The 18,332-nt window shown below is 33.0% G+C and overlaps 1 pseudogene; it reads left to right on the top strand.

The window, feature by feature from the left end:
* Positions 9,326–18,332, top strand: part of LOC100519070 — an 82,126-nt pseudogene continuing 73,119 nt past the window's right edge.

Genomic DNA, 18,332 nt, shown 5'->3' with positions numbered 1-18,332 from the left:
CCATTTGCCAGAGAGCATTTGGGACAAGTCCCCTAGGGTTAACTCCAGGCTCAGATTGAGAAGGATTGTTAATAATTTGACATGCAGGACATTGATGGACAATTGTCTTAGCTTTAGCCCATGTTATTCCAAATCTCTTTTCAAGGTCTCGAACATTTACATGTGTTAAATCATGAAAATGTTGAGCTTCTTGTAACACAGGTGTCACCAAGCAGTCAATTTCTTTATTTCTTGCAACTAGAGGCCCAATATATGTTCTGATACGAGTAATATAAAATGGATATCTTCTTTCCCTTACAACAGTTTTAGTACAACTTCTGCTCTAAGGGATGTGTATTTTTTGTTTGTAAATACACAGACAATAATAACACATTTTTCTTTCTGTGAAGAAAACATTATAATGACCGGGTGTGAGTAAATTAATACTAAGGGAATCTCATATCTGAAAAATGAAAACCTAAATAATTTTACTTTTATTTTTATCAACTCATACAATGTACTCCAACATCGAATTGTATTCTGAAGCAGGCTTCTAGTAAACAAATATTTTGTGTGCTTTTAAGGAAAGTTCTTTTAGAGGCTAACTATAAATTATACTATCCCACTATCACAAATGAAATCAGCCACTTCCGCAAAACCTATCTTCCCTGTTCTCCTGATACTCGGGGACTTGGTAAAAAGTGAATCTTTCTACTTTATTGCAATGTGTTTGTTGCCTTGGAAATCAATCCATCGAGGCAAAAGGTAGCAGCTAGTTACATTTATGAACTTTACAGAAAAATTAATAGACTTTATTTTAGAGAAGTTTTAGACTCACAGAAAAATTTAATGGAAAATGCAGAGTACCACACTCTAGCTCACTTCAAACATAGCCTCCCAGATCAATATACTGCACCATTTTTCTAATGATCAATGATGTTGAGCATTTTTTCATGTGCATGTTTGGCCATCAGTATATGTTCTTTGGAGAAATGTCTATTCAGGTATTTGCCCATTTTTCAATTGTTTATTTATTTGTTGTTGAGTTGTACAAGTTGTTTGTATATTGTATTTATTTATTTATTTATTTTTTACCACCGTACAGCATGAGGACCAAGTTACACATACATGTATACATACTTTTTCTTCCCATTGTTGTGTTGCGATGTAAGTATCTAGACATAATTGTCAATGCTACACAGCGGGATCTCATTGTAAATCCATTCCAAGAGCAATAGTTTGCATCCATTAACCCCAAGCTCCCGATTCCTCCCACTCCCTAACTCTCCCTGCAGTCAGGCACAAGTCTATTCTCCAAGTCTATGATTTTCTTTTCTGTGGAAAAGTTCATTTGTGCTGTATATTAGATTCCAGTCATGAGTGATATCATATGGTATTTATCTTTCTCTTTCTGACTTATTTCACTCAGGATGAGAGTCTCTAGCTCCATCCATGTTGCTCCAAATGGCATTATTTTTTAATTTTTTATGGCTGAGTAGTATTCCATTGTGTATATATACCACATCTTCCTAATACAATCGTCTGTCGATGAACATTTGGGTTGTTTCCATGTCTTGGCTATTGCGAATATTGCTGCAATGAACATGCAGGTGCATGTGTCTTTTTCAAGGAAAGTTTTGTCCAGATATATGCCCAAGAGTGGGATTGTGGGGTCATATGGCAGTTCTATGTATAGATTTCAAAGGTACCTCCGTACTGTTCTCCTTAGTGGCTGTACCAGCTTACATTCCCACCAGAAGTGCAGAAGGGTTCCCTTTTCCCCACACCCCCTCCAACATTTGTATTTGTGGATTTATTAATGATGGCCATTCCTAATGGTGTGAGGTGGTATCTCATGGTACTTTTGATTTGCATTTCTCTAATAATCAGGGATGTTGAGCATTATTTCATGTACTTTTTGGCCATCTGTATATCTTCCTTGGAGAAATGTCTATTCAGGTCTTTTGTCCATTTTTCCATTGGGTTGTTGGCTTTTTTGCTGTTGAGTTGTATAAGTTGTTTGTATATTTTAGAGATTAAGCCCTTTTAAGCCCTTGTCAGTTGCATTATTTGAAACTTTTCTCCCATTCTGGAAGTTGTCTTTTTGCTTGGTTTTCTTTTTGGTTTCCTTTGCTGTGCAGAAGCTTGTCAGTTTGATGAGGTCCCATTGGTTTATTTTTGCTCTCATTTCCTCACAACAGTTAGAATGGCCATCATTAACAAGTCAACAGATAACAAATGCTGGAGAGGGTGTGTAGAAGAAGGAACCCTCCTACCCTGTTGGTGGGAGTGTAAATTGGTACAACCACTATGGAAAACTGTATGGAGGTACCTCAGAAAACTAAATATAGAACTACTATATGATACAGAAATCCCACTCTTGGGCATATATCTAGACAAAACTTTTGCTGAAAAAGATACATGCATCCCTGTGTTTACTGCAGCACTATTCACAATAGCCAAGACATGGAAACAACATAAATGTCCATCCAGATGAATGAATTAAGAAGATGTAGTATGTATACACAATATAATACTACTCAGCCATAAAAAGAACAAAATAATGCCTATTGGAGCAACATGGATGGAGCTAGAGACTCTCATACTAAGTGAAGTAAGTCAGAAAGAGAAAGACAAGCACCATATAATAACACATATCTGGAATCTAATATATGGCACAGATGAACCTTTCCACCGAAAAGAAACTTATGGACTTGGAGAACAGACTTGTGGTTGCCAAGGGAGAAGGTGAGGGAGTGGGATAGACTGGGAGTCTGAGATTAATGGATGAAAACTATTGCATTTGGAATGGATAAGCAGTAAGATCCTGCTGTTAAGCACAGGGAACTACAGGTAGTCACTTGTGATGGAACATGATGGAGGATAATGTGAGAAAAATAATATATATATATATATATATATGTATATATATATATATATATATATACTTGTATCAATGGGTCACTTTGCTGTACACAAGAATTTCACAGAACACTGTAAATCAACTATACAGGAAAAAATAAAAATCATAAATAAAAAAAAAGAGAACCTACCAAAGATTCCATGTCACTAAGGGAAAATATTTCAAAGGTTTTTTTTTTTTTTTCTCAAAATGTTTGTTTCAGAGATAATGCAGTCTATATGTTCTGTACATTCTCATGTGACTGTACTTTAGTCACATTTTAAGTGATACTGTTTATAATTAAAACTGCAAAATAAGAGTCTTAAATACATTGTGAGTAAATAAAATTATTCCAAGCTGTTAAGCCCATGATTATGTCAAGGAACTGAGGCAATTTTGCCATTAAATGATTAAACACTATCTTCATTGTAGGAAAATTTTAATGAGTTCCTAATAAAGTATTATCTCATGCAAAAAAAAATATATATACTGCACCAGTGTGGTGCATGGTAACAATTGATGAAGCAACACTGACATATCATTATCAACCAAAGACCATAGTTTACATTATGGTTCATCCTTGGTGGTGTACCTTCTAAGAGTTTGGTAATATTACTCATGTACCATTACAATTTCATATATAATAGTTTCATTGTACTTGCTTTGCCTATGTATCCTATCCTCTTGTCCATACACTGACAATCACTGGTATCTTTACTGTCTCCATATTTTTGCTTTACCAGAATTTCATATAGACATAATCATGCAAAATACAGACTTTTCAGTCTTCTTTTACTTCATAATATATTTTTAAGGCTCTTCCATATCTTGAAATCTCATTTATTTTATAATACTGACAATGATATTCAATTGTCTAGATGTACTGTAGTTTATCCAACTGCCTACTGAAGGACATCTTGGTTGTTCCAAGTTTTAGAAATTATTAATAAAACATATATAAATATCTATGTGTGAGTTTTTGAGTGGATGTAAATTTTCACTTCATTTGGATATATATCAAGGAGCCCAGTTGCTGGATTCTATGTTAAGAATATGTTTCATTTTGTAAGAAATTACCAAACTGTCTTCCAAAGATTGTTTTATTTTTGCATTCTCATAAGAAATGAATGATAGTTCCTATTGCTCCATGTCTTTGTCGGCATCTTTTATTGTCCATATTTTGGATTTTCACTAGTCTAATAGGTGTATAGTGATATCTTATTATTATTTTAATTTGAAATCCCCAAATGACATATTCTGTTGAGCACCATTTTATGCATATTTGCCATCTCTAAATCATCTTTGGTGAGGTGTCTATTCACATTTTTTTGCCCATTTTTTTTTCATTAAAAAAGTACACATTATATGATCTACTCTCTTAAACTTTAAAGCTTACAGCATATTCTTATTGCCTACAGATATAATGCTATACAGTAGATCTCTAGGGCTTATTCATCTTTCTTGACTGAAACTTTATGTTTGTTGATAATTAACTCTCCATTTCCCTTTCTCTCTGGACTCTCGAAACCATTATTCTACTCTTTAATTCTATGAATTGAATTATTTTTAGCTACCTCATAAAAATGGAATAATGCAATATTTATCTTTCCACAATTGGCTTCACTCAGCATAATGTCAAGATTCACTCATGTCACATATTACAAATTTTCTTCCTTATCTTAAAGGATGAATAGTGTTCCATTGTATATATATATATATATATATATACTACATTTTTTAAATCTACTCATCTATTGATGGACTAGGTTTTTGTACATATTGGTTATTGTGAATAGCGCCTCGGTGAATATGGTTGTGCTATCTCTTCTATATAAGAGAAAATATTTGCAAACCATATTTCTGGTAAGATGTTAATTTCCAAAATATTTGAAGAACTCCTGCAACTGAATAGTGAAAACAAAACTAGTGACCCAATTAAAATGTGCAAAGGACTTGAATAGATATTTCTCAAAAAAAAGACATGCAAATGGTTAATGGTCAACATTGGTAATCTTTAGGGAAATTCAAATCAAAGCTATAGTGAGATATCACCCCACAATTGTCAGGATGACTATTATCAACAAAACAAGACATAAGTGTTGGAAAGAATGTAGAGAAATTGGAACATTTTCACACTGTTGGTGGGAATGCAAAATGTAAAACCATATGGATGTTCCTTAAAAATTTAAAAATAGAACTATCATAAGATCCAGCAATTCCATTTCTGGGTATTAGTCCAAAATAATTGATTTTTTTTCTATTTTTAACTGGGTTGTTTATTTTTTAATTGTTGAGTTTTAAGAATTCTTTGTAATTTAGGATCATTTTGGATAAAAGTTTTATCAGCCATATATTTTACAAATATTTTCTCCTAGACTGTGTCTTGCTTTTCATTCTTCTCACAGTGTATTTTGTAGATAAGATTTTTTATATTTGAATTTATTTTATTTTCATTGAAGTATAGTTGATTTACAGTGTTGTGCCTATTTCTTCTGTACAGTAAAGTGACCCAGGCATAATATATATACATTCTTCTCATTATCTCCCATAATGTTCTTGTAGATAAGATTTTTTTTTAAATTAGTGAATTCTAACTTGATCATTATTTTCTTAAAAGACTCATATCTTTTTCAATTGCCATGCTCAAGTCTATCTAGATTTTTCTCCTCTGTTATCTCTAGGAGTTTTATAGTTTTGCATTTTCTATTCATGTCTATGGTACACTATGAATTAATATTTGTGAAGGATGTAAGTTATGTGTCTGGCACTGCTTTTTAACTGACTCCTTGGGATGTATTTCAGGTAGTCACACTAGTTCAAAACTCAAAAGTGAGTAATTATAATCCATTACACATTAGGCTAAAGAAGAAAAATCACATGAGGGAAACTTTCTCAACTTGTTTAAGAATATCTAGAAAAAACCTATAGCTCAATCATACTTAATGGTGAGCTTGTAAACAAGGAAAATATGTCCCCTTGTCAACATTTCTACTCAACATTTTATTGGCATTAGCATTAACCATAGCTAATGCAATAAGACCAGAAAAGAAAATAAAAGATATACAAATTTGAAGGAAATAAATAAATCTTTGTTCATAAATGATATGACATCTTTATAGAAAATTCCAAATAATTGGCAAAAGACTCCTGAAAATAATAAGCCATTACAACAAGGATGTTGGATCAAAAATTAATATACAGAGGTACCACCTCACACATGTCAGAATGGCCAACATTAGTAAGTATGCAGATGACAAATGCTGGAGAGGGTGTGGAGTAAAGGGTACCCTTCAACACTGCTGGTAGGATTGTAAATTGGTACAACCACTATGGAAAACATTATGGAAGTACCTCAGAAAACTAAATATAGAAATACCATATGACCCAGAAATCCCACTCTTGGGCATATATACAGACAAAACTTTCCTTGAAAAAGACACATGCACCCATATGTTCACTGCAGCACTATTCACAATAGCCAAGACATGGAAACAACATAAATGTCCACTGACAGATCATTGGATAAGGAAGGTGTGGTATGTATACGCAATAGAATACTACTCAGCCATAAAAAGAACAAAATAATGCCTATTGGAGCAACATGGATGGAACTAGAGACTCTCATACTAAGTGAAGTAAGTCAGAAAGAGAAAGACAAGCACCATATAATAACACATATCTGGAATCTAATATATGGCACAGATGAACCTTTCCACCGAAAAGAAACTTATGGGCTTGGAGAACAGATTTGTGGTTGCTGGGGGAGAGGGGGAGGGAGTGGGATGGACCGAGAATCTGGAGTTAATAGATGCAAATGATTGCCTTTGGAATGGATAAGCAATGAGATCCTGCTGTATAGCACTGGGAACTATGTCTAGTCACTTGTGATGGAGGATAATGTGAGAAAAAGAATGTGTATATATATATATATATATATATATATATATATGTGTGTGTGTGTGTGTGTGTGTGTGTTTGACTGGGTCACTGCTACACAGTAGAAAATTGACAGAACACTGTAAACCAACTGTAAGGGAAAAATAAAATTATTATAAAAAGAAATTTAATATATAAAACATGATTGCTTTCCTGTATTCAATTGGAAGTTAAAAACACAATAGCATTTAAATTAGTACTAAAAATGAAGTACTTAGGAATCAATCTAAAAAAATAGGTATAGGATCTATGTGAAGTAAACTATAGAACTCTGAAAGAAATCAAAGATGATCTGAATGAATTGAGACTCTTTTATATATTGTATGTTCTTACCTCCATTATTATAGATTAAATGATCATTCATATGTGGATTTACTTCTGGGCTTTCTATGTTCTTCAACTGATCTATATTTCTGTTTTTCTGGCAATTCCATACTCCTTTGATTACTATAGTTTTGTAGTATAGTCTAAAGTCAGGGAGTGTGGTTCTTTCAGTTCCTTTCTCATGGTGTTTTGGTTATTTGGGTCTTTTGTATTTTCATACTGATTTTAAAATTATTTGTTCTAGTTCCATAAAAATTGTCATTGATATTTTGACAGAGATTGCATTGATTCTGTAGGTTGCCTTGGGTAATATGGTCATTTTAACAACTTTACTTCTTCCAGTCCAAGAACATGCTGTGTCTTTCCATCTGTTTGTATTGTTTTCAATTGCTTTCTTCAATGTCTTATAGTTTTCTAAGAACAGATCTTTTACCTTCTTAAATAGGTTTATTCCTATGTACTTTACTCTTCTTTAATGCAATGGAAAATAAGATTGCTCCCTTAATTTTTCTTTCTAATAGTTCATTGTTAGTATACATAAATGCAACAAATTTCTGTATCTTAATTTAGTATCCTACAAATTTAATGAGCTCATTGATGTGCTCTAGTAGTTTTCTGGTAATGTCTAGGATTTTCTATGTACAGTATCATGTCATCTGCAAACAGTGAGTTTTATTTCTTTTCCAATTTGAATTCCTTTTACTTGTTTTTCTTCTCTAATTGCTGTGGTTATGACTTCTAATACTATGTTGAATAAAATTGTTGAGAGTAGGAATCTTTGTCTTTTTAATAATCTTACAGGTAATGCTTTCAGATTTTCATCATTGCATGTGATGTTATCTGTGGGTTTGTTATACATGGCCTTTATTATATTGAGTTATGTTTCCTTTATGACCACTTTCTGGAGAGTTTTTTTTTAATCATAAATGGGTGTCAAATTTTGTCAAAGCTTTTTCTGCATCTATTGAGATGATTGTATTGTTTTTATTCTTCAATTTGTTACTGTGGTGTATCACATAGATTGATTTGCAAGTATTGAAAAATTTTTGCCCCTTTGGATAAATCCCACTTTATCATGATTTATAATCCTTATAATGTATTTTTGGTTCATTCTGTTAATACTTAGATGAAGATAGATGAAGATTTTTGCATTTATGTTCATCAGTTACATTGGCCTGTAATGATAAGACTGATAAAGGGTTAACATTCAAAAAGTAGAATGGCTCATACAGCTCAACATCAATAAAACAAACAACTCAATTAAAAAGTGGGTAGAAGATATGAATAGACATTTTTCCAAAGAGGAAGTGCAGATGACCAACAAATACATGAAAAGATGCTCAACATTGCTAATGGCCAGGGAAATGCAGATAAAAACCACAATAAGATATTACCTCTACACCTGTCAGAATGGATATCATCAAAAAGAAAACAAATAACAAATATGGAGGATGTGGAGAAAAATAAATACTTGTACACTCTTGTTGGGAATGTAAATTATTACCAGCACTTTGAGAAATGGTAGGGAGTTCTGTAAAAACAAACAAACAAAAAAATAGAACTAACATATGACCCAGCAATTCCACTCCTCTCCTGTCTATATATATCAGAAAAAAAAAGAAACAAACAGAAATACAAACTAAAAACCACGAATTTGAAAAAAATATATGCACCACAATGTTCATGAAAACATTATTTACAATTACAAAAATATAGAAGCCACCTAAGTGTCCAAAAATAGATGAAAGTATAAAGAAAAGTTGATATATATAAACAATGGGTTACTACTCAGCCATAAGAATGAATGGAATTTTGCAATTTGCAGTAACATGGATGGACCTGGAGGACATTATGCGAAATGACATATCAGACAGAGAAAAACAAATACAGTATGATATCACATATGTGGAATCTAAAAAATACAATAGACTAGTAAAATAACAAAAAAAGAAACAAACTCACAGATATAGAGAACAAACTAGTGGTTACCAGTGGTAGTGGGGGGCACTATAGGGGTGGGAGAGTGGAAGGTACATACTATCGGATGTAAGATAGGCTCAAGGATGTTTTGAACAACACTGGGAATATCACCAATATTTTGTAATAACTATAAATGGAAAATAACCTTTAAAAATTACGCAAAAGCTTCATTTTCCCTTAAGTAGCCTGAGGTGACCTCTAAAAATGGTTCGTTATTCACTTGACCCATAAAACCCTACAAAATCATGCAAATCAAGAGGTTAAAATCTTTGTATTCACCTTAAGAACACTCGTGAAACTGCCCAGGCCACTAATGGTATGCATATCTGAAGATCCACCAAGTATTTGAAGGATGTCACTTTATAAAAGAAATGTGTACCATTCTGCTGTTACAATGGTGGAGTTGGTAGGCGTGCCCAGGGAAAAGAGTGGGGCTGGGCATAGGGTTGGTGGCCCAAAAAGAGTGCTGAATTTTTATTGCACATTCTCAAAAATGAAGAGAGTAATGCTGAATTAAGGGCATAGATGTAGAGTCTCTGATCATTGAGCATATCAAGGTGAACAGAGCCCCCAGGAGCCCTTATAGAGCTCGTGATCAGTTCAACCCTTACATCCGTTCTCCTTGTCACATTGAGATGATCCTTACTGAGAAAGAGCAGATTGTTCCTAAGTCAGAAGATATCCCGGAAGAAACTGAAGAAACCAAACTTATGCCCCAGGAATAAATTCCGCAAAAAAATAAATGCAAATAAAAGTATAAAAAATTTGTGTAAAAATTTAAAAAATAAAAAATGCAAAACTATGGCAGTTTTAAAAGACTATATAGGAGGAAATCTTCTGGCACTAGGTTTATTGAACAGCTCTTTACTTGACACCAAAAACAATATCCACAAAAGAAAAATAAATCCAAAAAGGGTAATTCACAATTTAAAGCATTTGCCCTTAAAAGGTCCCTTCTAGGGAGTTCCTGCTGTGGTATAATGGGGTTGGTGGCATTTGTGCAGCATCAGGATATAGGTTCAATTCCTGGCCCTGCACAGTGGGTTAAAAGATTCGGCATTGCTGCAGCTGTGGCATAGGTTGCAACTGTAGCTCAAATATGATCCCTGCCCCAGGAACTTCCACAAGCCACAAGTTGGCCAAAAATGGAGGAAAACCCTGCTAGGTGATGAAAAATAAGTTACAGAGTAGGAGAAAGTATTTTGAATCCACATATCAGACAAGGAACTTTATCTAAAACATCTAAAGTATTCTTAAATGCAACAGTTTAAAAAAAAAGTAGGAAAAAATAATCCAATTAGAAAATGCCAAAATATTTGAAGTGATATTTCACAGAAAAGGATATACAAATGGTAGATAAATACACACAAAAAATGTTCAACACCATGAGCCATCAGGGAAATGGAAATTAATAGCACAATGGTATATCATCACACATCTATTAAAAAAGTAGAATAAATCATTGTGACAATATGTGGCAATATTGTGACAATATGTGTGACAATTATTAAATTATTATTTAATTATTATTATTAATTATTATTATTTAATTATTATTTAATAATTATTTAAATTATTAAATTAAATATTGTGACAATATGTGTGCCAGTGTGGATGCAAAGAAACTCTCTCTTACATATTGCTGGAAAGAATGTAAATGAAACAGCCACACTAGAAAATAGTGTCACGTGTTCTTAAAAAATTAAACCTATGCTTACAATATGAGCCACCAAATACATTTCTATTTCATATCCCAGAGAAATTAGAAGTTTCTATTTGGATCTCCCATCATGGCTCAGTGGTTAATGAACATGACTAGTATCCATGAGGACAAAAGTTTGATCCCTGGCCTCCCTCAGTGGGTTAAGGCTCTGGCGTTGCCCTGAGCTGTGGTTTAGGTCACAGACACAGCTTGGATCCGGCTTTGCTGGGGCTCTGGCATAGGCTAGCAGCTACAGCTCTGATTCGACCCCTAGTCTAGGAAACTCCACATGCTGTGGGTGCCGCCCTAAAAAGACAAAAAAAGAAAAAGAAATTTATATTCTCATAAAAATCTGTACATTATTGTTCTTTTCAGGTTTTTTTTTTTTTTTTTTTGTATTAGCTCCACATTGCAAAAAACCACAGTGTCCCACAACAGATGAACGGTGATTCTTTCACACCATCAAACACTACTTGGCAATAAAAGGAACTAAGAATTGGTACATACAGCAACTTTGATGAATGTTGAGTGTAAAAAAGGTTAAAAAGGTAAAAAAGATTAATTCAAAAAGGTCACACACACACTGTTACCATTTGTGTAACATTATCAAAAATGACAAAAACATGGTGATAGATAATAGTGGTTACCAGCTGTTAGAGAAACTGGGGAAACATTGAGGGTATGACTATAAAAAGGATAGAATGATAGATATATTTGTGATAATGGCATAGTTCTGTATTTTTATTTTGATGATGGTTACACAAATGTAAACATGGGACAAAAGTGGCATAGAACTGTACACCCATGTTGTCCTATGTAAAATTTTTTGGCTTTGGTACAATTGTTACAAAAGATGTAACCACTGGGGAAACCAAATAAAAGGTACAGAGGACCTTTCTCTATACTGTTTGCAACTGCCCATGAATTGATGATTATTTCAGAATAAAAGGTAAAATATGTCCCAGTGAAGTAGGACTTATTACAAGTACATATGGGTGGCTGAAAATGTAAAATCTCATCAATATATTTCACCCCATTAAGAGAAAAATGGAGAGAAATTATTATCTTGGCAAACACCAAAATAAGTTTGATAAAATTTAACTTACTTTTTCTAAATTAAAAATATTTGCAAAATAGTGGTAGAAAGGAAAGCTCAAAAACCAAACAAATGAACAAACAAACAAAAAAAAATACAAACTTCAGTTAAAGAAAGCCAGTTTGGGTTTTTCTTAACTTCCAAGTGCAATATTCCTATCACTGAAGTTAAATTTCACTATGCCCACCCATCCCCCCTTTTTCTTTGCAAAATATTAATGGTCATGAGACAAGGCTTAAGTTTTCCTATCACCAATGATACTATCATGGAATCTTTTTCTCTATGGAAAATTGTAATATAATCCTTGGTCTTTTAGCAAATAACCAAAGACTGTGCTCACTTATGATTATAAAAATCACATCTGCATCCTGACATTTTGAATTCTATTGCAGTTGGTAAACAATTATTTTGAAGTACCACAGGCATCTCATGTTCATGGTTTATGTGGCTATTGATAATATATATAGTATATGTCAACTTTAAAGTGCTTTTTCTATCAGCATTTTTCAATGTGAATGACATTGCCACACTGGTGGATACATCACAGTGTCTAGAGTGGTTGCCCTTAATCATGGAATTTTGCCTTATTTCCATTTCATTCACAGAGACTTCCACAAAAAAGTTGTTATAATGCTAAAAAGAGAACTGTGTATGTATTAATGAATGAATGTTTAACCTAGATTTTAAAGATGTCTGTACTAAATCTAGAGACACCGAATCAATGGGAATAATGGAAACTAGGCTCAAAGAAATATTAAAATATAATCATTGTTTACCAATTTCCACAAAAAAAAGTCTATAGATTTTTACTTCCAAACTGCTTTGTGACTATTCTGTAATCGGTTTCTTAAGCGTTGAAAATTGTTGTTGTAAGAAAGACGGCTGACTCTATAGCACTCCCATGGTTAGAAAAAAACACTTCAAAGAGATAAAACATCATTTGTTTACTATCCCAATTTCCATCCATGGTTAAAGAGTCTGAACAGGACTTAAAACTGGACTGCAGTCAAGGTGTTGGTTAGGGTGTAGTTCTTTGCGGAATTGTGTGTCCTTTTCAAAACTCATCTAGTTGTTCCTTACGGTTGTAGCACTAAGATTTCTATTTTCTTCCTGCATGTCAGCAGCTCTTAGAGGCCATTCACCTGCCCTTGCCACATATGCCCTATCAGAAAGTTGGCAGCTTGCTTTTTAAGGCCAGCAAGAGAATCTTTCATTTTAATCTGATAAAATGGAGTCTTTTATAACCTAATCAAAGAATTGACATTCCATCACATTTGCCATATTCTATTGGTAGAAGCAAGTCACAGACTCTACCCACACTTCAGGGGAAAGAAATGTAGAACAGTGTGAACTCATTAGAGGTCACCTTCATATGTTTCTGCCCATAGCGTATTGTCTTCAACATCACGATGGTTACCACAGATCATTAAAATGTAGGTAATGACAACTGCTAACACATAATTTGCAGAGGCCCTACATTTTCCTAAAAGACAATTTAAAAATACTCTTATTATTCCCACTTTTAGATAACAGAATCGTAAGTCAAAATTCTTAATTTGTGCAAAAGTAAACTAAATTCATAGACACCCATGTGATTAGATTTATCTTTCATCATCTGTTTTGAACTCTCCAAAAAGATGTTTCCTCTCATGCGTATTCTATTGCCTACCACTACCTAAAACAAGTATTTTGCTTCATGGTAGTCATTTAGCTCTTAGTAACAGGAAAGAGAAGTGTAAGTTCTCTGAAATATAGATGGTATTCAGCTTACAGAGAAGCTATCTCTTAAAATGGCCAGTGCGGTATCAGTCACAGAAACTGTGCAGGTGAAAAGCAGATGGATGGAAAAGCAGCCATTTATTTGCAGGGAGAAAGACTGCATCCTGAGGTTTGCCTTGTCAGACTCTCTGACATGCTCTTCACAATGTTTATAGATGTTTGTTCTTTCGTATGCCAAGTGAATTGCTGCACAGTGCTCTGTTGTGAACTGCCTGGTTTGAAGTTGTTTTTCTACCATCTAAATTCCAACTCTGGTTAAAACATCATTGAAGAATATAATTCCTGTTGCCTTTGAATATGTAATGTTCTTTATTGGCTATATTTATAAATTTGTACTCCCAGTTTTGAATTATACTTCTCTAATTATGTGGAAATCAACTTTTATTAAAGAGTAAAATCAATTCCCATTTTTCTCTGTTGTCAAGTCCATAACCATCATTTAGAGCATCTGACCTATCTTCCTCGCCAGGGGTTCTCTTTATTCTGTTCTTTTGATGGAAGTATTTTAAAGCAAAAATAAAAGGGAAAGTAACTATTTTAATTTTAGCTGTATATTGATGGGCCTTAAAGTTTTTTGTGCTTATGAATTAACTAAGATGGCTGACAAAATGTAGATTCCTGGGCTCAACTTCTGGACATCATTATCCAGTATGTTTTGGATGGGACCCAGAAATCTTCATTTTGACAACCTACTAGGGTTATTGAAAGGCAAATGATCCATAGATCCATAGATCCAAGAAACTTTGGAAAAACTTACCTTTGTAGTAGGTTTTTTGTTTTTTTTTTTTTTCATTTTACCTATCAACTCCTGATATGAAACCATAACTTGTTTTACTAGAACCTGTGATTGTGTAAGATTAATACCGGTCTTCTGTTTCCAGTAACACTGGTAGTTACATACCAGACTAACGCTCTTACTGAAAGTAGTCAAAGATGTTGGAAAAATATTTTTAAATATCTTCTTTAAAGGCATTGAAGAATGGACAAGTTAGTAAAAAATTATCATGTGAATGAAGAGCCAAAGATGGTAAGGAAATCACTGAGCTATGTGTGTCTTAAGATATTTTCCCTCAAATATGGCAACATTTAGCATAGATTTTCATAGTCTTGAAGGGTTTTAGGAACTGCAAGCAAAAGCCTGGGAATTCTAAAGATGGAGTGTCAAACAAGAGACACCTTCCCAACAAAACTGGGACCCCAAAGACCACCAGGATAAATTTAAATTAGAAATAAGCTGCTTGTATGTACCCCTATCTCTTCTGCCCTCCAAACAACAGGGAAAGTTGATAAGGTACCAAGCAGTATAGGACCAAAGTAAGGTACCCTAAACACAGTCATAAGCACAAACCAGTTCTTATAGTGTTTTTACCCCCAAATACGTACCATCAACTAAAACTTAAAATCTGTTACTGATAAAGACAAAATGGACAGTGAATGTAAGTGGATGTAGTTCTATAAATATCTTTAGATTTTTATGTCCAAAATTATATTGCTTTATTTTCCTTAGAATCCTTCTCCTCTTTCTGTATTACTAATGTAAATAAAATAATGATTCTTTTTGTAACAAACTAGAATATCTTTGATTCCTTCATTCCTCCCCATATCCAGTGTTTGAACAAATCATATTGATTCTCTATACAATACATATCTCTTACATTTTTTAAGATGTCTTTCAAATGCCAATGTATGTGAGCATTATTTGCTAACTCTTCTGTCTTCGGTTGAAGTTGTTTTTTTATGAGTTTAAAAATATGCCAACTTAATATGGTAAAAGATAAAGGCAGTAAACAGAAAGGAAAATAACTGTTTAATACCTTTATTTTATTTTCAATCTGTAACCTATAACATTTTGAACTTAATGTCAATGAACACTGGATAAAATGCACACCAATAATTGCCACACAGGCATATAGTTTTTTCAAAGTTTAGATAGTACAGCTATTTCTTTTAGGTTTGCTCCCTTAAGTACATCTCAGAACTCCATTGTGAAGCAAATGACATTAGAAAACAAAGAGAATAGATGCCAATCATAGGGAAATTTTAACTCTAGCTTAAGGCATTTTAAAATAAGTTAATGAAACATGATTTTTCTATTTAAAGTGGTATACAAATATTATCTATAATTTATGTATAATTTACTCATTCAGCTAACATTTAAAAAGTGCTTATGTCATTAGGAAAACACCAATCAAAAGCACTAGATACTATGTTACCCTTTTTAGAATGACTATAATCAAAAAGATGGATCACAGGAAGTATAAGCAAGGGTTGAAAAATTGGAACCATCATACACTCCTGGTGAAAATATAAAATTGTGTAGACATTCTGAAAGGACTTCTGGGAGTTCGTTTAAAAGTTAAAAAAAAGTTTCAGATGACCTAGCAGTTCTGCTCCTAGATATACCCAAGAGAAATGAAACTATTACATTCACACAAAAACAGGTACATGAATGTTTATAGCAGAATTACTCTTAATAGCCAGAAAAAGAAACCACCCAAAAGTCCGTCAACAGATGAATGGGTAGGCAAAAGGAGTTTAGTTATACAATGCAATGGAGTTCTGAGATGTACTTAAGGGAGCAAACCTAAAAGAAATAGCTGTACTATCTAAACTTTGAAAAAACTATATGCCTGTGTGGCAATTATTGGTGTGCATTTTATCCAGTGTTCATTGACATTAAGTTCAAAATGTTATAGGTTACAGATTGAAAATAAAATAAAGGTATTAAACAGTTATTTTCCTTTCTGTTTACTGCCTTTATCTTTTACCATATTAAGTTGGCATATTTTTAAACTCATAAAAAAACAACTTCAACCGAAGACAGAAGAGTTAGCAAATAATGCTCACACACATTGGCATTTGAAAGACATCTTAAAAAATGTAACAAAACTAGTGTGATTACACAAATGATAATAAAAACTATCACTGGTAATATGTGGGTTCTTTAATGAGCTTTGAAAGCTATTATTTATTTTTTATTCAATATGGCTATTTTTAGGCAATGAAGCTTATGTCTTCACACTAAAAAAAGAAAGAAAATCCTGTTTGCCTGTGGCAAGTTTAGTTATAAATTGTATCAGGAAACTTCTGACTGTGGTATGAGTGAAAAGTATATAAATCAAAGCTGTAGATGAACTGTTTTTTAAGGAAAACCAATTTGGTTATTTTACTTGCTAGTTCCCATTTTTAAAATGATTTCACTTATATCTGCGATCTAATATATGGCACAAATGAAACTTTCCACAGAAATCATGGACATGGAGATCAGACTTGTGGTTGCCAAGAGGGAGGAGGAAGGACTAGGGAGGACTGGGAATCTGGGGTAAATAGATGGAAACTATTGCCTTTGGAATGGATAAGCAATGGGATCCTTCTGTATAGCACTGGGAACTATATCTGGTCACTTCTGATGGAGCATGATAAAGTGAGAAAAAAGAATGTATACATGTATGTGTGACTGGGTCAACTTGCTGTGCAGTAGAAAATTGACAGAACACTGTAAATCAGATATGATGGAAAAAATAAAAATTATTATTAAAAAATTAAAAAAAGAATGATTTACCAAAAAAAAAAAAAAAAGCCAAGGAATAACATCAAACAAGACTAGGGTCTATAATACGATTCTAAAAAACAACTTTAGTTCAAAAATTGAGATGTTCTCTATTTTTGTCTTCTAGAGAAAAAACCCTGAAGCTAGTCATTGCACTGTGTTCAAAGCACCATCTTAAAATCAAGAGGTATTTTATACTTCAAGAAAACAATGAGTTAGCTATGAGCATTTTAAAAAACCCATCTTACAGCTAATGTGCTATGCCATTCTGCCTTAAGCCTCTCTAGAGAGGAATAAAACTAAGCTTTTATTTTCTAATGAAGTAGAAAGCTATTTATTATCTGTTCAGCCACAGTCTCAGAAGTTTAAAAACACTGAAAATTACTCATTTTTATCCATGCCAGTAAGCTTTTATGAAAGCAGAATTTAGTAAGCTGTTTTCAAATCTACTGACTTTAAAAAAAAACTGATGGATATAAAATTATTCCAATAAAATTTGATATAACCAATTATTGTAATCATTTAATAGTAGTATACTAGAATTCATTGTAATTAGTCTACTTAATATGGTGTACCTTAGGTTCTTGGAAGATCCTTAGCACTGGCAATAATAAACTTCATCACAATCATCTGAGTGGAAGCCATAGGCTCCGTTTGTTATTTCATTTTCATGAGTGAACAATTGAAAATAAGAAGAATGATATAATTTTAAACCTTAGGAAATTTGCCTAGACCTTTGTTCAAATTTTCTCTTTTTGCTAGCAAAATAGTGTAGATAGCTTAAGGTAATATCCAACGATGTTATTGTATTCTCCCCTTACAAATATAATCAACAGAACCACTAGCAAATCTTTATTGAAGGCATATCCTGTCTTTAAATTAGTATTTATGTATAATCACATAATTAAAGTGACTAAAGATTAAGATTAACTTTTATTACTAAACCATGAGTACTTATTATTATCAAGTTAATTAATTGATGTCAGATTTCTAATGTAATTACAGTAAGAGATAACACGCAGCTGCAGTGAGGTAGAAAAAGTATTTTCCTGGCAGTTAGACCTAGAATTGAGCCTTGGTTTTG

This window comes from Sus scrofa, chromosome X, assembly GCF_000003025.6.
Source record: "Sus scrofa isolate TJ Tabasco breed Duroc chromosome X, Sscrofa11.1, whole genome shotgun sequence".
In the NCBI taxonomy this organism is placed as follows: domain Eukaryota; kingdom Metazoa; phylum Chordata; class Mammalia; order Artiodactyla; family Suidae; genus Sus; species Sus scrofa.
Note: the sequence above shows the minus strand (reverse complement) of the source record. Positions and strands in the feature narration are given on the sequence as shown.